The sequence below is a fragment of the Cupressus sempervirens genome, chromosome 5 (genome assembly GCF_028749045.1).
Source record: "Cupressus sempervirens isolate cs-2001-9-10 chromosome 5, ASM2874904v1, whole genome shotgun sequence".
NCBI lineage: Eukaryota > Viridiplantae > Streptophyta > Pinopsida > Cupressales > Cupressaceae > Cupressus > Cupressus sempervirens.
The window spans coordinates 307,955,853-307,966,626 of record NC_143122.1 but is presented as its reverse complement, the minus strand read 5'-3'; the positions used below and the strand labels follow the sequence as shown (position 1 = coordinate 307,966,626).

The window sequence follows — 10,774 nt, the reverse complement described above, 5'->3', positions numbered from 1 at the left end:
TTCCTTTTGGCATTAAATGCATGCTTTATAAAACCAAGTTGCTGACAAAAATGAGAACGTGTACTCAAAGCACAAGGTTTTCTCTAGATTAACAATTGCGGTTGGGAAATTTGATGAGCATCCCAGGACTTCATATTCATGAGCATCCAAAAGGACAGGTACTAGACCCTATAGTGCACCTAGGGTAGGTTGGGTCTCAAGAAGATTAGTATGATATTATTATTAGCATGATGAACATTATGTGGAATCTCTAGATAAATTATCCTAGGTATATCAGTGACCAACATGAACTAGAGCAGGAGGTAGAAAGGGAGGTGTTGGACCAGGAAATTCATGATTTGTGATGACAAAAGAGACTCAATCCACATGCTGCAAACATAGAACACCTTGACAATTTATTGGTAATGTTTCAAGCTATGTGGTGGGTACTTCATTAATTTCTTGTTTCCCAAATCATTTTGTTTGGTTGCTCGCTAAATGAGTACAATTCAACGTGGAATCAACACTGCAAGAAGTTTCCTCTCAGCTTTCATATCCTGCCATTTCCACTTCACTCTAGGAGTCATTGATAAATAAGTGGCTGCCCTAATCACCCCCGATACGCTAACAAAATGGTTTTCGCCTATGTTCTCGTGCTTGTTCAAGGAGCTGCTGGAGAGGTTGTTAGAGTGCTTCTCTCTAGGCCTGTTGATGCGGGTGGCGATACCCTTCTCTCAAGCTGTCAAAAATTGGGACAATGGGTGAGCGAGGGGTTGTTATGCTTGCAACCTTCATCTTCATTTGCAGAGTCATACATTCCAAAACTACCCAAACATAGCGTGGGTTTGGAGAATCAAGTAGCGGATTTGAAAAGGTGGTTATTTGAAGACAATTTCAATAAGATCGGAGTGATGGGAATTGCGGGCAGTGGCAAAATGACCTTGGTTGCTGCTCTCTGTAGGGATTCTGATGTCCAACGTAAGTAGACCATATATTTACTCTTTGAATCAATTAATCTTCTAAAATGCATTTTTTGGGAGTTGCTCTAGGGAGGGATGCTGAAACCATAAGTTAACCATTTACACACACCCACACAAAAATTCGTGCTGAATCAAGGAATTTTGTTAAATACTTGTTTTTGTATTGTTTGGGCTTTGATAGGAATTAGATCTGAGAAGAGGAGGCTATTTTAATGTTGGCCTATATTTTCCCAAGTGTTGGGCAACCTATTTCGCTGCTAGGTAAAATGTGCATCACTTTAGCAATCGGATGCAGGAACTGTATGCATTCCATCGCACTCAGATAAGCCTATATTCAAAACATCAATCATACCCACAACCTTAACCGTGGTGTGACGAGATAATTTACCTCTGGTTTGTGGTGATCTCTGTGTATAGGTTATGTTTCAACCTCCTTTTTTAAGTATATAATCTCATGCTTAAGTTAGGGAGTTGCTCTAGCATGGAAATCTTCCTCAGTTAGTCAAGTAGGGGAATCCTTTTCCATTGGTATTTGTTAACTGTGTCTCGTCTACTATTGATGAGCTCTTCATTGTGTGAACCATCTCCCGTTGACAAGGCTAGATAGTCCTCTTCCACCCTCTCCTCCTCACAGTGCCTAAAAATGATTCATGCCTTAATGTGGTTTTTGGATTCTCTTCTCCTTTCCCTCGATCTGTCTTTGCCTCCTCGAAGTTTCTGAACACCATTCATGCCTCCACCTTTGATGTGAAATCCTCTCCCCTTCCCCTCTTTCTCTTCTGTCTTCATTGAAGTGCTTAAAGGCAATTGAATCCTCAACTTGCTTATGTTAATGCAATCTTCTCCCTCATCTTCTCAATATATCCTCTTCCTCTCCTTCTTCTTAAAGAGCTTAACAGCCATTTATATCTCCTCTCTTCCCTTCAATAACCCCCTCTTCTCCTCTTTTACGCCTATGAAGATCATTTATTCATCATCTTGCTTTACATGGTGTAGTCCTCTCTTCTTCCCCTTAATCTATACTCTTTTCTGCTCTGCTCTCCTCTTCCTCTTAAGCTATCCTGTTTGGTCACTCCTATGAAGACATTTGTCCTCCCCTTCTCATCTTTGATCCATCCATTCAAGCCCCTGATCTATAAAAACCTTACTATCAGGTCAAGTGGCCAATATGCAGAATACTTATTCTTAGGATAGCTTTTATTTTCACTGGGAAGTGGGCTTGTCCTCTGATATCAAAATGACAAGTTAGAAAATGTTTCCAATGAGGAAGTGGTGTGTTTAGAGCTTCTAGTCTGGTAAGCAAAGTTGCGTGGGGATTTTTAGCCTGGCTACAATCCTACGTTAAACTTTTAGGGAGACTAGAACATAAGACCTGATCTCACTTACTATAGTATGCTCTTTGTGTTCACACTTGTGTATATTGGTAACATCACCGAATTGTGATTAGACTTGCCCATCAACCTCTCAATAAAGAAGTCAAATTTCAATATCTTGATCCTAACTTACTTCCCAATGCATTCTAATGATAGCAGTAATGGGAGAGTTGAAAGAATTCATATATTGCTGCGGTGATTACGAATCTGCATATGTGCTCAACCCTTGCAATTTATTCTCCACCACATCACAGAAAAAACTGCCCTTAGTAGGAGAAGAAAAACAACACAAATACGATATAGACTCAATGAATTATCAATTTAGCAAATAAACTTATTTATGTTTGTTAATTAATTACTAATGAGACCTTACTAATACTTGTCTATCTATTGGAAATGACCCTTGCGTTCTTTTCTGATTTCCCTGACCTTACTTTCTCCATTCTTCTTCTCAAAATGTTTTGGAGACAAGATAATTTTTCAAACAGTTTCACAGCTACCAGATAACAAGACGATTCTTGAGAGCATATGGAAAATGATTACTGGGGATCAACCATTGCCTGATTCTTAGAGTGAGAGCATTCATGAGGCTCTTCAGGAAATACTCAGGCTTAAGCGAGAAAATATACTAGTCATATTAGATGATGTGGGGCCAAATGTTAATCTCAAAGAATTGTTGTTTGAAGCAGAGGGATGCAAGATTGTTGTTACAGTCAGGGACAGTGTCAATTCCATACACCTTGATAGCACTCATTATATGTCTTCGCTTGGATAGGAAGATGCTCTATCCCTCTTTTGTTATTGGGCCTTTGGACAAGAAAGCATTCCAGATGGATGGTTCAACAAGAAACCAGTCCAAGAGGTATACCTATGTCTATCTACGTCTCATTTGTTGATTTTAGTGAACCTGAAGTCTGCTAAATTTTCCATAATACGACATTATATTTTGCTAGCTGATATTGTGTAGATCTGCTATCCATTCCGTGTTTGCAATTTAAGAAGCATGGTTTTTTTAGTTCAATATGTGTAGATCTGAAGGCCACTCTCTGAGATTATATTGCGGCTAACTAGTCTGTACTAACAGGTAGCAAAAGAATGTCTAGAATTACCACTTGTATTGGCTGTGATTGGACGTTATTTACATAAATACAGTGAAAATGCATATTGGGAATATGCCAAAAGGCAGCTTTCACAAGGAAGACGAATAAATATTAGATCTTATGAAGAGGATGTTCTCAAGCGCCTAGCACTGAGCATAGAAGATCTGGACAATGATACAAAAAAATGCTTTTTGGACCTGATATTGTTTCCTGAAGTTTAAAAAATCCCTGTTGATGCTTTGTTTAATATTTGGATTCATGTTCACAACTTAAGCCTAGAGCATGCGTCGATGATTCTTGTTGATCTCGAAAAAAGAGGGCTCTTGAGTTCGGTACAACTAACTCATAATTCAAGGTGAGTGTCTTCTTTTAGATTCTTTTGTTGAAATTGCGTTGAAATATGTAGCAGAAATATATAGATAGTGATCATCAAGCCGAATGAGTAAATCTCCCATTTCTTCCAGCATGATCTAAATGGAGTTTGGACATGTAATCGTTTTACTTCAACTCAAAATTTGTAATCATTGAGATGTTGCTACTTCATTTTGAGAACTTGAAAAAGATGTCTCACTAAAGATTGAATGCATCTTAACTCTTGCTTTCCCAACAATTGTGAGATATATTCAGTTCAACATAATATGTTGCAGCGTTTGGCTATTTATTGTGCGGAATCTGCAGACAACAACCAAAATGACAAGATATGCAAAAGGTTGAGATTATCTCCATTATCTTGCTGGGAAGGTCCCTCACATGGAGATATAAAAGCCGCTGAGATTATTGCCATTCGCACGGGTTGATTGCTTTAAATTGGTTTATTGATATTCACAAGTATCAGGCTTCAAGCAAATGAGTGAGGCCCATCAAAATATATATATTCCTTCTTTAAAAGGTTTTGAATACTTTTGCAGGTCCAATGAAAGAGAATAAATGGCCTAAGTTGGAGTTTCCGGAGGCCCGTGCTCTTGTATTGATATTTGATGGAAATGAATATTTCCTTCCACCATTTGTGCAGGAAATGTCTCAGTTGAAAATTCTTATCATTATCAACCAGAAATCCTGTAGGGCTAAAATTGATGGCATGTCAACCTTTAGTTCATTGGTTCAACTGAAGAGCCTTCGGCTTGAAAAATTGATTGTCCCTGATCTAGATTATTTTCAATATTTAGGAAATCTCAGGAAGCTCTCACTGAGTCTCTGCAGCACTGATAAGGGATGATTGGACATTGAAGTGTGCTCAAAGCTGCTTAAACTTGACAAGATTAATATTGACTGCTGTGAGGATATTGAGGAATTTCCTGTTGGTATTTTCAATTTCACTTCACTGAAAACACTGTCTATAACAAATTGTCACCAACTTCGCAAGATTCCTGAGAATCTGGGGAAGCTTGCAGGATCTCTTCAAGTGCTGAGCTTAGTTGCTTGTCTGAATCTCAAAGAACTGCCAGCCTCAATTTATGAACTTGGAAATTTACATTTCCTTGTCAAGGCTTGGAGGCTCTTCCACGTGACTTCAATAAGTTGGAGAGACTCAAAATTCTCAACATGGGTGACTGCAAAAAAATCAAGAAACTTCCTAGAATGGTTAATGGCCTTACGTCTTTGTCAAATGTGATCTACAATGAGCAATTGAAAAAAGAGTGGTCTCGTTTTCGTGAGTCGATTAATGTGATAATTGCAGAACCAACATTTAGTTTAGAATTTCTGGACACATAACTTTGCTCCGAAAATCATTTATATTGTGAACAGTGACTGTGGGCCATGGGTTGAGTAATTTTCTTTCTAGTTTTAGAAGCGGAGTTAGAAATTAAGACCATTTGTGTCATTGGGGTTGGAGTTCTATCTATGCACTTTAAACTTATGGCAAGATCACAAAGTGCTTAGCACTACCGTCAATATTGTATTTATGTCATATGTTTTAATTTTTAAAATACTAAGGGTTTTAGTCCCTAGCTACAACAGACACACAAGTGATCATGCTGCAATGTTCTTTAAATGGTAAATTGTGCCTGAGCAACAATTAAATCCTTTCGCTCGTGCTTTAACGTGTTTTCCTAGAGTAACAAATTAGCAGATCAAAATTTTTCTTTTCCGCATATTACATTTTCTTGGGTCTGGCAAATGGAAAGGAATTTATAAATTCTTAAGCCTTAACATACATCTGGGAGATGGTGGAGAACAAACAGAATCAGTATAAGTATGTAATTTCTGGATTTGATTGTGTAGAGTTTTTTTATCATTAATGTTTTGGATCATAGTACATGATTCATCAGTATAAGTACGTAATTTTTGGATTTGATTGTGTAGAGTTTGTTTACCATCAATGGTTTGGATCATACTACATGATCCATCATCAAGATACAAGAGAACAAGAAGATCCATAGTGAGGACAAAAATGAATACTCCATGCAAAATTTCTATCACACCCTTTGCCAAAAAAATTCTGATGTGGGACTCTATGTATTACAGAAGTCAAAATCCTTCTAAAAGTAGGAACCACTTTTATAAAAAGTTTAACATATTATTAAAATCAATTTGGACTATATTTATGTTTGATAGTTTTTAATTTTTAATTTTTTGATTGGTACATAGTTTTTAAATTTATTATCATGTAACTAAATTTAATAATATTTTTTTACTTTTGATAATTTAATTGAATAAGGGACTTGTATATATATTCATTTACAATTAATATACTATTATTTTATTTCAATAAATAATACATTTGACTTTTTAATTTTATAGTATACTATAATTTTGACAATTAGTGGAATATATATATATATATATATTTCAATGTTGGTGAGCTAATCTTTTTGTTATTCTAGAAAGCTTTGTACATTGTTATTAGTCCTTGCAAATTAATGTACGGGCATACAATTAATTTTAAAAAAAAGAAATATCTTAATAGTCCAAAATTGAAAATGATTTATTTTTAAAATATATTTATGTTTACTAATTTCATCATTCTTATTGATTGTTATATTTTTGTTAGGGGCTAAAAGTATTTTTTCTGGGACTAAAAAGCCTCCATCAATCTGGATATTCTGTATCATTTTATTCTAGGGACTTACATCTTACCCAAAATCTACTAGGTGTGTTCAAATCAAATCATTTTTACAAACAACACTTAAATTGGTAGGGGATTTTCTAGCCTCAACCCAAAACCGGCCACTGTAAATTGAAAATTGAGAAGTCCTTTCTTCTAATATGAGGCCCAATTAGCAAATCTTATGGTACGATGTCTGCTTCCTCGTGCAACTCTCTCTTTTTAATTGAAAGAAATCTTCTTTCAACATCAAAATTTTTAATTTTAAAATTATGAACCCTGGTCAATTTCCTTGTACTGATCAATGCATTCTGCAATCAATTTGGTTTTGTATCTTTTCTTACCTGTCCTCTTATGTCAATCAAAATGTCTATTGATTTTTAAAAGCTCAGTGCTTTAGGAGAATTGAAAGGAAATCACAAGTGTTATTTTCCACTAGAGGGTGCATTTTCTCTTGCATTGTTTCCCTCCTATTGTCACACTTTGCAAGCATTTATTAAATTTTGATGGCTCTAACTGATTAGAGAATAAAAGCCTTCGTTCTGCTTCTTCTAAGAATAACAACTCATACACTGACATTTTTTTCATCCTCAATCTTAGATTATGACTTGGATCAGTACTCTGGTTTGATTGTTATTAATTAATATTGTCTCTCTTACCAACAACATTTCTCAGTACCCCTCTATCTCTCCACTTACCTTACCTTAGATCATTTTCCTAATAAAATATAATATAATACTTACTCTATAATAGAAACAAATTTCTAGATTAGTCAAATATGAATAAAACATGATAAAGCATATTTAAAAAGGTGATAGATGCTACTCCATGAAAAGACCAAAACCATGACCTGCAACCTGTAACTACACCCTTTCATGAGACCACGGGGCATCCAACCAAACTATTGATGTGACTGAATTGTTAGGATGCCCATGGCTTGTATTCGTTGCATCAAGTAGGAAATGTTTGAAAATATCTCAGTGGCAAGTTAGATGACAATATATTGTCATTCGCTTTTTTCTATGCAATTGAACAGGTTGGAACAAAAAATTGTACAAACTCAAACATTAATGACAATTATTTTATAAACTGAAATGAAGCAAGGGGAAGAAACGAGCCGACAACCACCTAAGCAGTCAAAGCTTAGTGTGTTGTTTAAGCTCGACGATTTGAAAGGAACACATCTATTTTCCAAAGAAACATGGATGTAACTAAACGTCAACAAACCAAGATGTTGGTCTTTTCACTTAAAAAGGAACATAATGTGGTAACGTACAAACTTTCACACTTATGTGGAGCTCCACGGAGATCATGACATAATAAGGATACCTATGCATAGGACTAATCTTAAATAATAAAAGCTTAGTTACGAATCGTATAGGATGAAGAGAGATAAAGGAGGTTGGAAAACACTATATACTCTTCAAAACACATGCAGGTATCCAAGAACATGGGTTACTTGTCATGTCAATGGAGCTTTATGGATGGGATGTTTGGATAAGCGGCAAATTGAATCTCAAATGTAGGCAGACCAAAGAACTCAAAAGCAAGTTACCATGAGTAGATTCAAGATTAAAGATTAAAATCGTATATGATATCCCTCTATATAAAATGGGTACTTGTCGAATTGTAGAAGTAGCTATAGTTCACCTACCAGGGTATCTCAAAAAGATCATGAAATCTGACAAGTGGCCCATTCTAGTATGGAACGAAAGTTGAATAGAATAAATAAAACTTGGATGAACCAAAATAATTGGTGGATTTTTGACCAAGTCATTAAAAGGCCCATGGACTGATCAAGAGATAAAATATAATGAAAACATCAGACTAATCATATAAAATCAAACTAATCATGCAGACAAAAACAACTTGGGAGGAAGTGGCAAGCCATATGAACATAACCAAAATGTTTACATGGGTACAACAATCAGGTGGAAAATGAAGATACTCACTAGTCTAGCTATAGATTAGCTATTCAAAATTTAGTTATGAGATTGGTAGATTGACAAACTTGAAGACTATAACTATAAATGGAAGTGACAATATATTGATATTGTAGCGACTGGGCTATTTTAGTGTGTTGGGGAAAATATCGATTAACTCGGTGTCAGTAGGAGGCTCAGGTTTTCATAAAAATGATTTGTACTTTAGTTTAGACATAACTTCCCCATTCCCCTCTCTATTTAGACCTCTATAAAAAAACTAGTTAGTGTATAGGCTTAAATCTACACACTCAATAAATGAGGATTAGTAGCACCAAATGATCTAATAATGAAATCACATAAGCTGCCAAACATGAGCCTATGAATGTTCAACAAAATAAGAAGCATTAAATAATTGGAATCACATAATAAAATATGCAAACCAATCAAATACTCCAAGATTTGGTTACTTCTCTTTGGTCATATGAAGTGTGCACACAGCTGTGATTTTGGTAGCACTTAGACTCCGAGCTCCAAGAAATATGATAAAAAGATAGGATTTCAAATGATAGCAAAATGACATAGGTTCGATCTGAAAGTCAGTTATGAAATTAAGATATATGAGAATTGTTTATATAGATTTTTTGAAAATCCATAAATGGTTGAGATCAATTTGGGAAAATCAGGATGAATGGACAAGGATGAAAGAGACTGGAGGAAAAATTGAAAAGTTTCCAATTTTAAATTGAAAAAGACAAAGGATAAAATTTGAGATATTTTCAATTTTGGAGAGATAAAGTTTCCAAAAATTGAAAATTGATACTTCAGAATCATTTCTGATTTTGTATTTTTAGAAAAAATAGATTTTTCAGTTTATGAAGATTTTCTAATTTTTAAATTTCAATTTCTCATAAAATTAATTTTTTAGATTTTAGAAGATTTAATTGAATTAAAACTTCAATTAGATTTGAAAGATGAAATTAACTAGCAATTGCGCATTTATGTACGTGAAACGATTAGCGATAGGAATGATTTGTGTAATTGAATGAAAGGAAACAAAGAACTATTATGGTTAAATTTAGAATTATAATTAGATTAGGTTTACAATTTAACTTAATATTTAATTAGGGTTAGAGTTAAGTTTGAGGTTACATGTTTCAAGTTGGCCAAGATTAGATTTAGGATTATGATTTAAATATATCTTAAATTTTTAATATCACTTAGGATTAATGCAATAGTACACTAACATTTCTTAAAATCAATTACATAGTGTAAGATTAGGGTTAACTTGTTTATGTGTAAGTATTCAAGTTAGGTTAAAAGCTTAATTTATTGGAGAAGATTTTGGACAATATTGAAAACTCATTATTTCTAGAGTAAGGGTTCAATATCTAAGTATGATTTAATAAAGCTTAATTTTAGGTTAATGGTTAATTTATTAAGATAGATGGATTTATACTTTTAGCAGGTGAATACAATTTTCAATCCATAGACAATATTGAATTAAGTTAGGATTAAGATTATTTTTAATGTTTAAGCCATAGTTAAGGTCACATTGTAGTTACATTATGGTTAAAGTTTGGATTAAGGTTTAGCCTAGGGTTAAGGGTTTGGGAAAATGATTATTGTTAAAACTGGGATTATGATTATAGTTAGGATTGAGATTATGGTTATTGCTAGGATTTGCATAATGGATAGCTCTATAAGTTGTGAGAATATGATGATCTTAGAATACATTATTATAATATAGGTAAATAAATGCTTATATTATGTATTATGTTGAAATTAAAATAAAATAATTTATTTTAAATAAATAAATAATTGTGAAAATTATGAAAATAAAAAAGAAATAGAAATTAATTTACATATATGACAAACATTTCTAAATTTTAAATCCTTTTAATGTAAAAAATTTCAAATTATAAAATTAAACTATAATTTTACAACTAAAACCTAGATACAAATAAAATCTCTCTATTTATTAAAGGTATGTAAACAATATTTAATTGCATGCATTTCATTTTTATCTTGATACTTACTAAATTAAAAAAAAGAAATGATTTTATTTTAAAATAGAAATAAATTTGTACAACATATATTTTAATTTTTCTTCTAGTTTGTAAATCATTTCAAATTTTAAAACTAAACAAAATTCTATATCTATTTCTCAAAATGAATCAACATAAATTAAAAACTAAAAAACTGAAATCTATACTTAAATGTTACCTTTCTATATTTATTTATTTTTAAAAACATTTCTACTTTATTTTGTGCTTTTGCATGCATATTGATAAGAAAACAATTATTTTATATTTATACTCTAAACAACATTTGTATTAGAATTTGTTAAAAATATAGAAAGTAATCTGTGTAT

At 33.3% G+C, this 10,774-nt stretch overlaps 1 pseudogene; it reads left to right on the top strand.

Annotated features, from left to right (window-relative positions):
* Positions 1–611: 611 nt before the first annotated feature.
* Positions 612–5,145, top strand: LOC149555821 (putative disease resistance protein At5g47280; annotated as a pseudogene).
* The last annotated feature ends 5,629 nt before the right edge of the window (positions 5,146–10,774 follow it).